Here is a 17,923-nt window from a genome sequence, read left to right on the forward strand (position 1 = left end):
TGTCAAAATATATCCAAGCAAATATCTCAGGGAATTCACGTAACAACTCAACATTATGTTTTTTCTCTTCTTCGTCAAGACATTTCCCTATCTTGATGATCTTATCTTCAACACAAGGATCCATATTGATATCAATGGTGTCATTTATGAGGAGATTTATTTGCTGAGGAGTGTATTTTAATTGAGGGAATTCTTTAACTATCTCATCGTTATCTCTTTCTTTCCCAAAGTAAGCTTCTGCATTTAGATAATAGGGAAAATTGTGGTTATGGTGATAACAAAGAAGGTTGTCATAAGCTCCCAAGAATTTAGCTAAGGAATCATCAGTAGAAAAAACATCCAAAGCAAAGACAAAAGAAGGGTTACAATCAATATATTCTGGATATTTTAGCGAGAGAGAAGTAGAAATGACATTAACACTAATAGATGGTCTCTTGGAGACTTTAGTACGCTTGAAAGGATCATAACCAGGCACACATGTCATATCATGAAAGTTGTTTTCCAAGGGAACCTTAATCCCTTGCTCTTGATCACCACATCCATTTCCATTATATCCATACCTAGCTAGGATGTGAAAACCACGACCATAAAGGTTAGTCATTTCCAAAGAAGAAGGAGGATTTTCAAAAAGTGAAGGATCAAAATCCTCAAGACCAGAAACTAAGGGAGATGAAATCTGAGAAGCTGCCACAAAGTTATTACTCAATGGCCCAGATAAAGTAGATTTCTTTTTAGGTTCTTCTTCTTCTTTCTTCTTTTCGACCTTAGGTTCTCTCGGGGGAATTCTATATTCCCCTACGAAAGTAGGATTGAAATCAAGAGATCCCCAATCATCTTTTGCAAGAATATTTTCAGGAGAGAAAGTGTTCTCAATCATAGAGCCGGGATAAGAAGACTCTTCTTGAAGAACCTTAGGTCCACTTGAAGAAGTATTGGGAATCGATTCAGATATAGGAGACATGTTCTATGAACTGGTCACACTAATTGGAGTAGAAGCTTTAGAGGAATTGTATAAGATAGTTGGGGAAGAATTGATTGAAGAGGATTTAGAACTTGATGTTTATGAACAAGCCTAAAATCTTGTGTCACCTAAAGCTTGATTTGCCTATGCAATGTAGAGGGAACAACTTGCATGCTATGAATCCAAGGTTTCCCTAGAAACAAGTTGTATTTCAACTCTCTAGACATGACATAGATAGGTGTAGGTAAAGTAACAGGACCTACCTTAACAGGCAAGGTGATGATACCTAGTGAAGATTTAACAACATTATCAAAGCCATAGATAGTGAGAGAATCAGGCTTAATAAGAGATGTATCAAAATTGATCTTATGCAACAAGTTAATGCTACAAACATTAAGGCCATAACCATTATCCACTAATGTTTGCCTTATCACACTATTATTTATGATAACCACAATCATTAAGGGATCATACTGTTGTTGAATTTCACTAGAGGGCAGCTCATCTGGTGTAAACACAATCTGAGCCTTAGGTGATGTAATGGAGTGAATCAAAGAAGCCATATTATTGGATGTCATTGTGGGTGGGACATTCAATGTTTTCAAGGCATCTTGTAGTATTCCATGATTAGTTGAAGAAGTTTGAAGTAGATCCCAAAGGGATATCTTGTCAGGAGTAGCTTTAAGTTGTTCGACAAGATCATATTCATTACCAAGGGTTTGTGAAATGCGAGGTGCTTGAGGATGAATGAGTTGAGGATTAGGTAGAGGAGTCAGAACAACCAGAGGAGGGTTAGGTTTTCTATTGTTTCTTGTGTTATAGGTATGGGCAACTACATTATAACTCTTCTAGTTAGTTGTCTAGCATAGCTATAAGTACTCTTAGTGGGATTCCTTCCTTGAACCGTAATGATATGTTTGTTTGGAGTGCTAAAGGAATCATGACCATATTCACCTTGAACCGTGAAAAGAGGTTGATTAGGAAGAGGTGAAGTTGGAGAAGGATAAGAACCTTGGACAACAAAAAGTGGTTTGTTATATTCATTCACATTTATTATATTGATTAAACTTTTAGATGCATTATTCTTGTTTGAAAGTTTAGGCAAATACATAAAGTCATCAAGGGAATCATCCAATAAAGCATGGTCATAGTGATTGAAAGGATTATCTTTGGACTCAAAAGGAGACATAACATCATAGAGGGAATCATGGGAATCAAATATGTTGCTAGATATAGCGGAAGAGTTTATTGGAATGTACCCATGAGAGGGATCATTCAACTTATCTTTCTCATCACCATAAAATGACATAGTAACAAGGTTGATTTATTTTTGACAAAATGAGGGTTTAGAAGGCCGAGGGTTCAAAAAATCATCTAGAGATTAATCTAATTCATCCTTACTAAATTCATAATCAACAAAATTGCATACATCATCAAAAGCATGAACATCTTGTAAATAGAAATCTAACATTTTGAAATGAAAATTACATGAAACTCAAACACACAATGCAAGGAAAATGAAAGAAACCTATCCTTTTTTTTTGAAAGAAAATGAAATAAACTAGACCTAGATCTAACAATGCAATGCAATGAAAATGAAATTGGATTCATTTCAGGTTCAACAAAAATGTGTAGGGGAAAAAGTGAGACTAAGTATGGAAACCCTAATCTCACTCTCATACACACTCATGGAATACGAAAGAGCCTAGGGAGGTAACACACATTAGCTACTTCTTATGAGAAAGAGAGAGCTGTGGATTACCTCTTAGGTTTTATATTCCTTTGTTGTAAATGACAGAGCAGAATGATGCATAATGCAATCTAACATAGAAAGTAGGTAAGCAAGCAAAACCCTAATATGAGAGTGCATATCAAAGAACAACTGATACACTATTGAAAAGTACAGATCAAAAGGAAAAATTAGAGGTGCACCTATGTCTTAAATCTAAGAAGAAATGTTCGAGACCAGGGTGCCATGCCACTGTCCTAATTCTGCAATTCTGGAACTGCAACTGATAGGAGGGATTCTGAGACCTGTAAAGTGTTGTTCTGCCAAGTCCTGTTGACAAAGGGTAGGAAGATGGCGCCATGCCACTGTCTTGGGTAGGACCAGGGAGACACACCCCCGTCCTTGGAGTTTTTGGCCAAGATTTGCAACCCAGAACTGTCCATGTGTGCTCTTCCAGTCCCAAAACTTCCAACGATGCTTGGGTCCGAAACTATACCCGAAGCTGGAAAAGAGGGTTTGGGGTGGCTATATAGGGTTTTTCCTTAGTCAAACCTCCATGTTGGTGATTTCCACCTCCATGAATAACCGATAATGTATTGAAAAATGTGTGTGCAAGAACCTTGTGTGTGTGCAAGATCCTAAGAATGAAAATAAACAACCTAGAGCAACCCTAAAGAGTAAACCAACCCTAATTGCTTATAATTGACAAAGTAAATGCTTTACATACAAAATGCAAAGTGATCTAAATCATGAATTTGAATCAAAATGAAGCTTATGCAAAGGAATGAAAACAACACGAAACCATACCCAACCCCAAGGGAGAGGTACAAGCCAATCATCAGTCGATGATCTCCTATTGTTCTTCTACATATTCAAAATCCCCCAATTGATAAAATGATGCTTGATGAATGTTGAATGTTGTTGAAGACTTCAAAGATATACTCTTTCGCTGTAAAGAAGGCTCTAATAATCCAAAATCCTGCTCTTAGATTCTTAGAAGAAGACCCTTTCAAATGAAGAAAGAGATCTCTTAAGTATGAAACCCTAGATCTTAATTTCATGTTTAGGCCGACCTAGGATTTGAATTTCCCACTGATATTTTGGGGTTAAGCATTATTATATCGTAGGATTGTGCTCTCAAAATTTCAGGGAAAAAGCCTAGGACCATGTGCATTCCCACCACAGTCTGACCAAATTTTCACCAAATTTTCGGGGCCGTTAGATATGATGATATTAGAGCGCATCCCAAAGTTACAACTGATTTCAAGATGTTTTGATATGCGAAATCAGGCCTAAATAGTCAAAATAAGACATAATTAGGGTTTATGATTAAATGATTCATCGAAGGAATAAGATGAAAAGGGGCACACTTAGGGTAAAGGGCCGAACTTTAGAATATGTAAAGTGACAAGACATGACCTTAGATTTAATTAAATTAATTAATTAAATTCTTAAAGGGGAATTAGAAATGCAAGATGCAAGACACACTAAGGCAGGTGCTAACCTAAGTGTGAAATTGTACCACCCTAGCAAGGGTGTACAATTTACGACACTACAATTAAATACAATTGCACATTAAAATAACAATTGCAAATCATTAAAGATCAAATGTGCATCGTTAAAAACAAATGTGAATATTTCGATATACAATTGCGCATTGCTAAATATTTTTTGTTGTAACTACAATTTAGAAAAAATAGCAAAAACATGCATAAATGAACAAGTTTTTCGGAAAACTTACCATGCCACCTGTACCTGCTAGTCTCTGATATGACCGCACTCGATTAGAAAGGTGTAGCCTCACTCTATGACCTGCCATGACGCTCTAAACTTGCATAAAGACTCGTAAAGCACTAAGAACTCAAGAAAATCAAATGAATGCAAATGAGCTAAATTAAAGAGCCTAATCACTATTTATAGCTCAAAATTAGGGTTTTTAGCACTCCGATGACCATGGTCCCCCTAAACTTCAAAATACTTGTAGACCAATCAAACAAACTCAAAATTGCATGAAACTTCACACAATTGCTCACTAGCATGGTATGAAAAAAATGATCTCAATTTCAAAAAAAATTGACCACTTTTTCTAAGGGGACATATTTACAGTATAAGCGTCACCAAGGCATACTAGGGAAGAAAATTTTCATTTTCTTTGAAACAACGTCATCTCGACATTGTGTCAAAGAGGGGCAAACATAGACACCTAAATATGTCTCATTAATCATACACTAATTATTCATCCTAATTAATTAAGTAATTCTTTAATTATTTAATTAAGCTAAATATTCTTCTAACCTGCCTCAATCATCACATTCAACATTTCTAATTATCGAATTTCTATTCTTTAATTAATTAATCAATTAACCCTATCTCAAATATTAATTAAATATTATTTATTAAATTAATCATGATTTATTCCTTGGTTAAATAATCTTTATTATTTAATTAACCCCATTTCTAATGTTTAAATAATTTCATTTAAATTATTTAAATTAATTAACGTATTCCTCCAATTCCCCAAATTTGAATATCACCTCATTTCATCTTATTTCATTTCATCAAATTAACATTTCACCAAATCTGAATTTCAATAAATTTTAGTTAATCTCATGTGCATTTTAGCATTTGGAAATCCCAATTCAAATCCAAATAACATGAAATTGAATTTCAAATTCAAAGTACTACAACACATTTTGAAAATCATAACTGATTGATCAATCAGTTAACTGATCAGTTGACTTAGTTAATTATCTGATCTCCCCTTTTCACTCTAAATCACCTTTTCTGACTAATCAATCAAATTAGTCATCTCCTGAATCAACTCAATTGACTGGTTAATTTATTCAGTTCACTATCCAATCTATTTAGTTGACTACTCAATCAATCCGAGTTAACAAATCAATCAAATGAGTTAACAGATCAATCAATTCACTTAATAGATCAATCTAAATCAGTTATCTATCAGTCAACACTTCAGTTCAAAATCCCTCCCCATCTCTCTTGAAAATCTATATAAACATCATCAATTTCTCAAATCAATCGAGAATCACAGTCTTCAAAATATTTTTGTCAATCTTATGTAGGAAATCCTAGTGCAACACCTAAGAGCCACCTACCACACAAATTGGAGAAGAGCAATGGAAGCCTTGTTAAATAAATTGAGGGAGTTTAATTATATTTCATTCATTATTCAAGTGATTTGGCATTATTTCATTGTCATTCAGGAGTTAATTGTAATTCGATTTAGAGTTGTGATTCACTCTTTTATATCTGATTATCTTGATGATTAATTTACTCCTAAGAAACAATTAGCATTCAACCTCTTCCTAACAAAATTAAGGGTGGATCTATTGTATTTATCCCATTTTTAATGTAATGAAGGTGAAAGTTAGGTTATTTCCTAGTTTACAAAACCATAACTTGTGAAGTCCTAATTTTCCCACCAATATAGATATTTAGAATGTTTATATTCCATTGAGAAGGGGTGATAATTTAAATTCTAATATGGTTTCCTAATTTGGCGAGGCTAAATTTAATTCTAATGCTTGGAATAAGAATGATGATGAGGAATATGATCATTATTCTCTTGTAGATAACCAAGAGTTTATAAGTGAGCTTTCTATTTTGGCTAAAGTTGAAAATCCAACACAACTAGTTGATATGATTCATAATTTATTCTTTAATTAAATTATTTGGGTTAATTATTTTACAGGTTGATAGTGGTAAGATTATTTCATCTATTGTGGCTAGTCTATCTACCTCCTCCCATCCTCTACCATTGATAAGTCCTATACTATGAGTTCTTCCACTACCATTACTCATCCCCATAGTGTTATGGATAATTATACTAATGTACCCCATGTATAGTGTTAATCATGTCTCTCTTTCCCCATCCTTATGGGCTTCCTCTTGACTATGTTAAAATTTTCATACGTTAAATCTCTGTGTTATCTGTGTCTTGTTTATTCCTTTATCTTTTGTATTTAGATCTGCATATAATTGTTAGTTCATATTTGCTTCGAATCTGCTTGAAACCCAAATAATTGGTATCAGAGCGAGGTTTTCTGTAAATTGGCAGGACTTTCAGATTTGAGTGGGAGCAATGGAGGATTCCAAATTCAAGGTCGAAAAGTTTAACGGTCAGAATTATCAGTTATGGAAAATGTAGATGGAGGATTACCTGTACCAAACGGATTTGTGGCGGCCATTGGAAGGAAAAGCAAAGAAAGCAACCACAATGTCAGATGAAGAGTGGGACATTTTAAATAGAAAGGCACTGGGATCCATTCGATTGTGCCTTGCATCATCTATAGCTTTCAATATAACAGAAGCAAAAATGACTGTAGGTTTGATGGCAACATTGGCTAAGTTGTATGAGAAACCCTTGGCTTTGAATAAGGTATTTCTTATGAAGCATTTGTTTAATTTGAAAATGAGTGAGGGAGGATCTGTAGCAGAGCACTTAAATGAATTTAATACAATTACCAGTCAATTATCTTCGGTAAAAAATACTTTTGCAGAAGAGGTTAGGGCTCTCTTGATTTTATGTTCTTTGCCAGAAAGTTGGAATAGCTTGGTTATGGCTATAAGTAACTCTGTCTCTGGTAAAAATACTTTGATATTTGATGATATTGTTGGTGTTATCCTAAGCGAGGAAATGCGAAGGAAAAGCACAGGTGAGACTCCAACATCATCAAGTAGTGTTTTAAATGTGGAGAACAGAGGAAGATCAAAGGAAAGAGGAAAAGGCACTGGGAATGAGAAGTCACGAGGGAAGTCAAAGAAAGGACGCTCTCAATCTAGAGGAAAGAAAGATTGCTGGTACTGCGGAAAGCCTGGTCATCTAAAGAAAGACTGTTGGTCTCGAAAAAACAAAGAAGGAGACAAAAATGAAAATGATAGTAAGGAAGCTAATATTGCAAGTAATACTTTACAAGATGCTTTAATCTTATGTTTGGATAATGTTAATGATTCCTGGGTAATAGATTCAGGGGCTTCATTTCATGCTACACCCCATAGAAAATATTTTCTAGATTATATTCAAGGTGATTTTGGACAGGTATATTTGGGTGATGATGAGCCTTGTCAAATTGTTGGAAAAGGAAAGATAAAGATGAGGTTGTAGAATGGAAATGACTGGTTTCTGCAGGAGGTAAGACATGTTCCTAATTTAAGAAGAAATTTAATTTCTGTAGGGCAACTAGGTAGTGAAGGTTGCATAGTTACCTTCTCAGACAATATCTTGAAGGTCACTAAAGGATCATTAGTAGTAGCTAAAGGTGCAAAGGTAGGCACATTATATCTATGTACTGGTAACACTTACTCTACCCTAGCTGCTACAGATAAAGTTACTACAGGGACAACAACAATAGATGTTGCAAGAACATATTTGATAATGTGGCACCATAGGCTTGGGCACATGAGTGAGAAAGGGATGAAAATCCTTCACTCCAAAAATCTATTGTCAGGACTAAAGAAGATTGATTTAGAGTTCTGTGAAAACTGTGTTTATGGTAAACAAAAAAGAGTCCGATTTCTCAAGGTTGGGAAAGAGAAGAAGAGTGAGAAGTTAGAGCTTGTGCATTCAGGTGTATGGGGACCAGATTAGGTATCATCTCTTGGTGGCTCTTTTTATTATGTTATTTTTATTGATGACTCAACCAGAAAAACATGGGTATATTTCCTAAAACAAAAATCAGATGTTTTCAAAACTTTTAAGAAATGGAAAGCTTTGGTTGAGAATGAGACAGGAAAAAAGTTGAAGTGTCTCAGATTGGATAATGGAGGTGAGTATTGCAGCAAAGCATTTGAAGATTACTACTTCTTAAATGGGATTCAAAAGTAGAAGACAGTTCCAGGAACTCCACAGGAAAATGGTGTGTCAGAGAGAATGAATAGGACTATCATGGAATGTGTGAGGAGCATGAGATTGCATGCTGGATTGCCCTTACATTTTTGGGCAGATGCTGTACATACTGCTGTCTATTTAATAAATAGAGGACCTTCAACCCATTTGGATGGTGGTATTCTAGAGGAGGCATGGACTGGTAACAAGGTAAATTATTCTTTTTTGAAAACCTTTGGTTGTGAAGCTTTTGTCCATGTTGATAAAGAAAACAGAACCAAGCTTGATGCTAAATCTTAGAAATGTAACTTCATTGGATGTGGGATAGATGAATATGGCTATCGGTTATGGAATTTTGAAAATAAGAAAATAATTAGAAGTAGAGATGTTGTATTCAATGAGAAGGTTATGTATAAAGAACAGATGCATGAAAAGAAGCATGAACAGGACAAACAAGAATATGTGGTGTTGGATGAGATTCCTGAAAATGAAATGCCATAGGTACCTGATGCTCATCAACAATAGATTGTCCCACAAATTCTTGCAAGTGTTAGACGTTCTACAAGGTCAAGTAGACCCCCTGAAAGATTTTCTCCTTCTTTGTATTCTATTTTATTAACTGATTCTGGTGAACTAGAAGAATATGAAGAAGCAATGCAGGTGGATGTCAAACAACAGTGGGAGCTAGGCATGAAAGAGGAGATGGACTCCTTGATGAAAAATAAGACTTGGGACTTAGTCCCTTTACCTGCAAAAAAAGAGCTTTGCGTAACAAATGGGTTTATAGGCTGAAGGAGGAGGAAGGAGGTCAGGAAATATATAAGGCCAGACTTGTGGTAAAAGGTTTTGCACAGAAAAGGGTATAGATTATGATGAAATATTTTCTCAAGTTGTAAAAATGACTTCAATTAGAATTGTACTTAGTCTTGTGGCTATAGATGATTTACATCTTGAACAATTAGATGTCAAAACAACTTTTCTCCATGGAGATTTGGAGGAGGAAATTTACATGTTGCAACCACAGGGATATGAGGTCAAAGGTAAGGAGAACTTGGTGTGCAGGTTGAAGAAAAGTTTGTATGGGCTAAAGAAAGAACCCTGACAATGGTATTTAAAATTTGATAGTTTCATGGCTGAACACAGTTATCATAGATGTCATTCTGATCATTGTGTATATTTTAAGAGATTGGATAATGGCAGTTATATTATCCTGTTTCTTTATGTTGATGACATGCTTGTTGCTGGGTCTAACATGCAACATATAAATGATCTTAAATAGAAATTAGCCAGGTCATTTTCTATGAAGGATTTGGGTGCAGCTAAGAAAATTCTCGGTATGAGAATTACATGGGACATGAAAAATAGAACCTTGAATTTGTCCCAAAGTGAGTATATAAAGAAGGTGTTGAAAAGATTTAACATGCAGGATGCAAAAGCAGTTAGTACACCTTTGGCTAGTCATTTCAAATTGACTAAGGAGATGTGCCCAAAGGCACAGGAAGAAGTAAATAAAATGTCTAACATCAGGTTATTCATCAGCTATTGGCAGTCTGATGTATGCAATCGTATGCACAAGGCCAAATATTGTACATGCAGTGGGAGTTGTGAGCAGGTTTATGAGTAATCCGGGTATGGAACATTGGAATGCTATGAAATGGATTCTTCGATATTTGAAAGGAACTACTATGAAGGCATTATGTTTCAAAGGATCTAATGTTGCTTTGAGTGGATTTGTTGACTCTGATTTGATAGGTGATATTGATTCACAAAGGAGTACTACAGGGTATGTTTTTACTATAAGGGGAACTGCAGTCAGTTGGATTTCTAGGCTGCAAAAGGTTGTTGCACTTTCAATCACCGAAGCTGAGTATGTTGTTGCTACAGAAGCCAACAAGGAGATGATTTGGTTACAATGTTTTCTGGAGGAATTGGGTAAGACACATGAGGATTTCCCATTGTATACTGATAGCCAGAGTGCCATTTATCTTGTGAAGAACTTTTCTTTTGATTCAAGGACAAAGCACATTCAGCTCAGGTACCACTTCATCCAGACTATTTTGGAGGAGGGTTCGTTATGGCTTGAGAAGATTCACACAAGTGAGAATCTTGTCGATATGTTCACGAAGGCAGTTCCACAGGAGAAGTTGATTTCTTCATTAGTTTCTGTTGGTCTTCTTGATTGATAATTATGGAATTTATACCAGTTGAGTCCCAATATTTTATCCATCGGATGCTGCAAGTACAGTGGTGTCGTCTAATATCAGTCTCCAAGTGGGAGATTGTTGATATGTGGTGATTGATCAACAAAGTATTGTACACTCAACACGTATCTTTATCGAGGTCCGGGGCTGGGCCTAGGGAATGTAGGCCAGGATTTGGACATTTTTGTTGATGAAAATCGACATTGTAATAAAACCCTAAAAAGGCCGACTTTGTTTATTGCCCTAAAAATGCATGCTATAAGCAGCTGGGATGCTTAAGGAATTGTGAGGTTGATGTACTATTTTTACTGGATAATAAGAAAGATTGGACGACTGTGTATGGTGGACGTAACCCATTCTGGGTGAACCACGTTAAATCTCTGTGTTATCTGTGTCCTGTTTTATTCCTTTATCTTTTGTATTTAGATCTGCATATAATTGTTAGTTCATATTTGCTTCGGATCTTCTTGAAACCCTAACACTAGCTAGGAGTTAAACCAAGGACTTCCCATTTGTTGCTACAATACTCCACCATTGAGTTACTGACCCTGTTGGTGATTAGTCCATCTTTGATTCAAGTGTGAATCATTTTCCAACACCCCCCTTGAGCCACACTATAGGCACTCTAAGATCCTATCTTTGACTTGACTTTACTGACTCAAGCTCTTTAATACCATGTAGGATTTAATAAAATTCCAAATAGAAGCCTAAATTTAGGTAACCATAGAAGCTTAAAAAAGCTAAATGCAAACATACAAACAATGCAAATACAAACATCAACTACAATCCAATATCAAGAATATGGAGAGATTAATATGAAATTTCTTATTCAATAGTAGGAAAGAGCTACAAAATATAGCATATAGTTTTCAAAGTTGACAAGGATGAGAATATGGCATAAAATAAGAAATAAGGCATTTCTTTAATTAATTTTACAAATCTTTAAAGATTAGCAAAAAAATCTAGAATCTCACAAAATAAAGGAATTACATGTACTTGTTTAACCTATTCTACCTGTGTAAATAAAATAAATAACCCACATAAAAAAAAAACTAATTATAATTAAATAAAACACCAACAAACTATACCCCTTCCAAAATACCCACATCCCTTGTGATATATTACACCTCTATCTATATCTCATTTACTCCTACCCCACCAATCATTACCCCTCTTTAGACCATCATCATGTTATATTTATCCCTTATTCCATGTGTTCATCGACACTTGAATTTCCTTAAGTAATTTTTACATCCATGCCTCTTTCTTGGCTTATCATAACTTACTTCCCTCTTACCTATCACACCATAGTGGACCCTATCCTTCACTAATTACCCTTACATATTCCACCCTAGATAAATCAATTCACAAGATAAGTTAAATAGAAAAGAAAGTGGATGCTAAACAAGTAGACAAGATAGTGAAGAATTTAAGGGTGTTAAACATACATGACTATCCTATGAGATTATTATGTACCCTCTCCCTTTGGGCTTTGTGGCACCATAAATTTTGATATATGATGGAAAAGGTGACCCAAACACATATTTAAGATATTGTACATTTGTTTGTGTAGACTTTCTAAATGAAGATAATATGCTAGTGAATTCATTTATGTATGTAACTCCTAGTGTGGGCTCATAATGGAAATTAATTCATTAATACTATCTACCTATGAATGGATAGATAGTGATAGACATGTATATATGAAAAACATTACCAAGGGTGGCCAAAGGATTTACCTTGGTTAATTCCATCTCACCACATGGAATTACCTTGCGAGGAACTTCAAGGTGATACACATCCCTTGTGCACCTCACTAAAATATGAATGATAATATTAAACTAGTCTATACAAGGATTTTCTACCATATACTCTATAGGCCACAAGGGCATGTGAGCACTAATCCATGATGTTGAAAGTGAAAAAATATTAAATGGACAAGATATGAATATAACCCATTATTTATACTTAATAAAATATTAGAGTTGATTATGTCACTTGGGTTGATTAAATCCCCAAGCAAAATCCCTAAAAAGGAAAACAAGAAACATGTATTTCTAATCCTTGAGATCACCCTAAAGTGTGAGAGGAGAACATAAGTAATTTACCTTTGAGGTTTAGAAGACACTTGCAATTTTTTTATCCAAAGCAAACTATGTAGTTGAATTTTAATCATATTTTGATGTGAAATTAAGTAAAGTAGACAAACCATACATAATAAGAAAATTTCTATAATCAAATCTCTAGAAAATGTCTTACAAAACAACCTGAATTATTAGTTTGTAGTATAGAAGTTTTGGACAAATGAGAAATAATTACACACAAAGGTCAATAAGAATTAAACACCAGTTAATCCTATAGAAAAATAAATAGAAAAAATAAATTCTTTAGGTTTCTCTAATGAAATAAAAAATGCACTAAATAAGGACAATACATGAAAAAGTTATGGATGTTTTAAGTTTCAAAATAAAAGTTTGAATTTGAACATGTTTATCTAAAATATGAAACAAAATTTCAACAAAATACCTTCACCATAGTCTCACCTCCAATTAATCTTTCCAATGCTTATAATTTTTTAAAAATTTGTTTAAAAACAAAAAAGTTATGGACAAGGTACTCTTTATTAAATTACATGGCTTAATCCATTGTCCACTAGCCCCTAGTTGGCTAGGTGGCCATGTTCTAGGTTTAGGGGGCTAAGGTGTTGGGGGATAAACTTAAGAACCTAGGGATGGCTATGATCATGAGCCAAAGAGGTCATATGAATAGGTGCTTGTACTATAGCCTAGGGGTAGATCAACAATGTGACCAAGGCAAGATGCTTGAAAAAATAAAAATAAAAACAATTTAATATATTTAATTGCTATGCCTAACCTATGGATTCCAAAGATTATTAAAAATATATTTTATTGCAATTTTTTGAAAATGATGAAAATTAGTGTGAAGTATGGATTTTTCTTTGTATTCATGCGGATTTGAATTATCTTTTAATAAAATCTAAACAATAGCTTAGATTCCAACAAAAAAATAAAATAAATTTAATGTTTATGTTCTGCAACCTCTCAATTCAATGACATATTCAAGAAAAAATATCCATTGTTGAAGAGATTATAAGTTCATATCAATCTTTAAACCAAATGTACATAATAAACTCAAGGTCTAGATGGTTTCACTTCTTCAAAAAAATATTAGCATTTTGTTGGAAGGGATGTACTAATACATGCTTGAATAAGCAAGAAAATATAAATTTTTTCTAAAAGAGCCAAATGTCACTTACATTTCTTATTTATTGAGAGTCATAACACTTTTTCTTTTGTAGATTTGAGACCAATATTATTTTGCAATAGAATTTATAAAGTATTTAGAAAGGAAATCATTATAAGGTTAGGAAGTGTTATCCCTTCCCTTTTATTTTTGGAACAAGGGGTTTCCTTCTAGGAAGAGAAACTACTAAAGGTGTCTTTGTTGCACATAAAACTATTCATTCAATATTGTAACAAAACTTACGTATAACAATAATAAAAGTAGTATACTTATATTAAAAAAATATTTGTAAAATATGTGGAGAGGTATCTTTTAATAGAAGAGAATCATTGTAAAATAAATGTTCTTCTAAAATACTAAACATCAAGAATACAAATCCATTAGACTGTTGCATGCAAAAAGTTGTGAATCTAGCTGGAGACAAGTGGTGAGGGTTCTATTTTATTTGGAGTAATAAAATAACACCTCCACAAAAACTGAAACATGACATATTTCATGCATTTACCTGTCATCTGCATGTCAAATTGTTTCAAAAATGAATTTTTTGTTTACAGACATTTTGATGTCATTGGAGATGCCTCTCGACATAATTAAACATATTTAAAGTGTATGGTAGAGTGAACTATGAATTCTTACTTTAGGTCCTTTGAAAATTTATATTCTCAAATGAGTGATGGAAGCATATATAATATTGCATATTAGGGATTAAATTTTTAATTCTCTTGAATGGTAGCTCAACACATTCCTTCATCTCTTCTCAAGGTTTAAGGCAAGGTACCTTTTTCTATTAATTATTATGGAAAAATCTTTGAGAAAGGAAATATTAGATAAAAATAATTAGTTCAACTTGAAGGGATTATTGATTTCTACAGTTACAAATCTAATACTCTTGCTCTATTTCTAGATTGTACTTTCATTTTTAGTTATTCCAAATATGAAAAGGTATTTAAGCAATTAAATTGTGAAAAAAATTAAACCCTTCATATCAATTTTTTGTCTTCAAATTTCCCCTAGAATCTAAAGGAGAATTTCAATTTTGTTGGGATTCAAATTTTGAAAACTTGTCTGTATCTTGGCGTCTCTCTATTTTGTGGTTTTATATTTTTTTTTTGAAAATTATTTGTATCTATCATTCACAACAAAATATCTTCTTGGAAAGGAAAATGACTAACTCTAATTGACATAATAATCATGATAAAGGAATTTCTACTAATTTTCCCTATTTATAAGTTGTCATTTTAAAAAATTCCAATGATGTATCCTAAAAAATTTATTTTACTGCACAATTCTAGAGATTTGTGAAATTTTATTGATTTTAGGTCACCCTAAGGTCGAAAACAAATATGAATTTAAACATTTCAATTTTCAAATTAAATTTTTAAATTAAGTGGTTAATTACACACACCCTAATTCTTAAAATTGAATTGATTTATTCAACATTCCAAAATTTCAAAATTTTAATTAAGAGGTTAGATTTGAACAACCCTAATTTTAATTTTGATCTTCCCTCCTTTCAATTTTTTAAAATTAAGAGGTTATTTTTAAATTTTAAATTCCTAAGAGCTTCCACAATTCAAATTTCCAATTTCCCTCCCTTAGTGCATGAGTTTTACCACTATTAGTCCTACCTATAATATCCTTGTTAGAAGAAGTTGTAGAATTAAGGTTGCCCAAGGTTTAATTACCAAGGAGGTGGAGCCTAATTTGGCTAGCTTTTTCAATGAGGATATTGGTGGTTCTTCCAATCCTATAGATATTCTCATTTATCCTCTTGATAATTCTCATAATGAGGAGGAATCGCTAACTAGGGTATCCGTTGATCAACTAGTAAAGATGGAGAATCAATTTGACAATCTTCAACAATGGATGAGTCAAGAATACCCGAAAAGTGAAGCTCTCCCATTGATTGAAAGATTAAAAAGAATGATTCAAAGTGCTAAACATGGCATTGATATCTTGTGTGGTATTGCTCATATTGTTGATTCTAATATCATGCCCATGAAGAGTTGTGCTGAAAACCTAGGTTATACACAACCTCCTAGTCAAGTTAATCATTCCATTTCTTTAACAACTTCTATGATTAGTGTTCCTACCTTCATATCAAACATCATGGATACCTCTACACAAAATGTTATACTTACAAATGTTAGTTATGGGGGAAACACCTCTTCTTTCATTTCTCCTACCATGAGTGTTACCCTTGTTACCCAATCATACTCATCACCTATAACTATTAGTCAAGGGGGAAACTCCTTCACTCATAATTCCTTCATTTCTCCTATAAGTCTTCCATGTGTTACCCAATCTTCTCCATTACCTACTTATCATAGTGTCACACCTCCTTATTCTCAATCTCTTCCTTCATTCAAAAATGTTACTCCTCCCTCTTAATCCAATATGTCTAATTTCAACCCTTCTATTGAAGCTACAATCAATAGTCTTGCCCAAACAATGTCTTCCTTACAACAACACATAGCTTCTATGAATCAATTCAAGTATAATGTGCCCACTTTTGATGTAGTGAGCCCATTATCCAATGAAATTGTTAGAGTCATCCCTCCTAAACATGTAGTAGTCCCTTAATTGGAACTTCATAATGGAAAAGATGATCGCTTAACTCATGTTAGAATATTCCAAACTTTGTGTAGTGACTTTGCTCATGAACAAAGGTTGTTAGAGAAATTGTTTATTGGAACATTAAGGGATAGAGCTTTGCAATGGTATTGTTCTTTGCCTCCTTATTCTATTACTTCTTTTCAATAATTGGTTAATGCTTTTATTCAACAATTTCACAATAACATTGGTTCTAAAGTTACTTTGACTGATTTGATGCATTGTAAACAAGGAGTTAAAGAAAAAGTGACTGATTTTATTGGTAGATATAAGCATTGGTATTCTCAAATTTCTTTTCCTGTGCCTGATCAAGATATTCAAAAGATTTTTATTGCTAATTTATAAAACTATATTAGAGATAAACTTCTCTTAATTGAGTTTACTTCCTTTCCTCAGTTGTGTGCAGTTGTGTGTAGATTTTGTCTCTCTCCCCTCTTGTTTATTTGTGACATTCTTCAATTTATTTCCCCTATTCTTCTATCTATTGTCCCTAGTGTTGTCTACTTGAGGATGATGCAAAGCATTGAGATCTCTTTTGGTCTCTCCCATGTTGAGTCAAAAGACACATGTGTTCCCTTCTTCCATGGTGGTTTCCTTTCTTTGGGGGATGAGGATGCTTCTATGCATATATACATGATATAAATGAGTTATCATAAAAAGCATACTGACTCCAAAGTTAGGTGAAACCACCTCATGTTTTGTGCTTTGTGATAATTATCCTTTAATTTATCCTCTCTTGGGGGCTAAATTATTGTGATAACGTGCTTGTCTTCTTTGGGTGTATCCCACCTTGAAGCAATTGAATTTGAAAAGGCGTGCACAATCGCTTTAATGTGAGGGCACACACTCTATTGATACTTAAAATTGCTTGGTGAACTTTGTCTTTGCCTTGTGATTTTTAGTATCTTCTTTTCATGACTCATAGTAAGAGAACCTTACTAGTTGTAGTCATGTTTCTCTCTTTCTCTCTCATGATCTTCCCTTTTACCTTATCATTGAAGTCGTAAGATCCTAAAGTCCACTAGGGGATTGGTGAATCTTGCCTCTTCGACGTGGTGAAAGTCTTTCAATCTGAATTCCTTGTACTTTACTGCGAGTATTTGCATAAGCTCATACTCCCACTAAAGTGGGGGCTAAATGTAACATCCTAAATTACACCCCTTGTAATTTTTGAATGCATTTGGGTCTTTGCCTTAGTGTTTGCGCCCCTTGGCTTGAGCGAAGACCTGATTATGCTTATATCAAAAAATTCATGCAATTCATTGATGCACCCTGCCTGCACCTTGATCCTACCCCAAATTAGGGCAGGA

The sequence above is a fragment of the Cryptomeria japonica genome, chromosome 5 (assembly GCF_030272615.1).
Source record: "Cryptomeria japonica chromosome 5, Sugi_1.0, whole genome shotgun sequence".
In the NCBI taxonomy this organism is placed as follows: domain Eukaryota; kingdom Viridiplantae; phylum Streptophyta; class Pinopsida; order Cupressales; family Cupressaceae; genus Cryptomeria; species Cryptomeria japonica.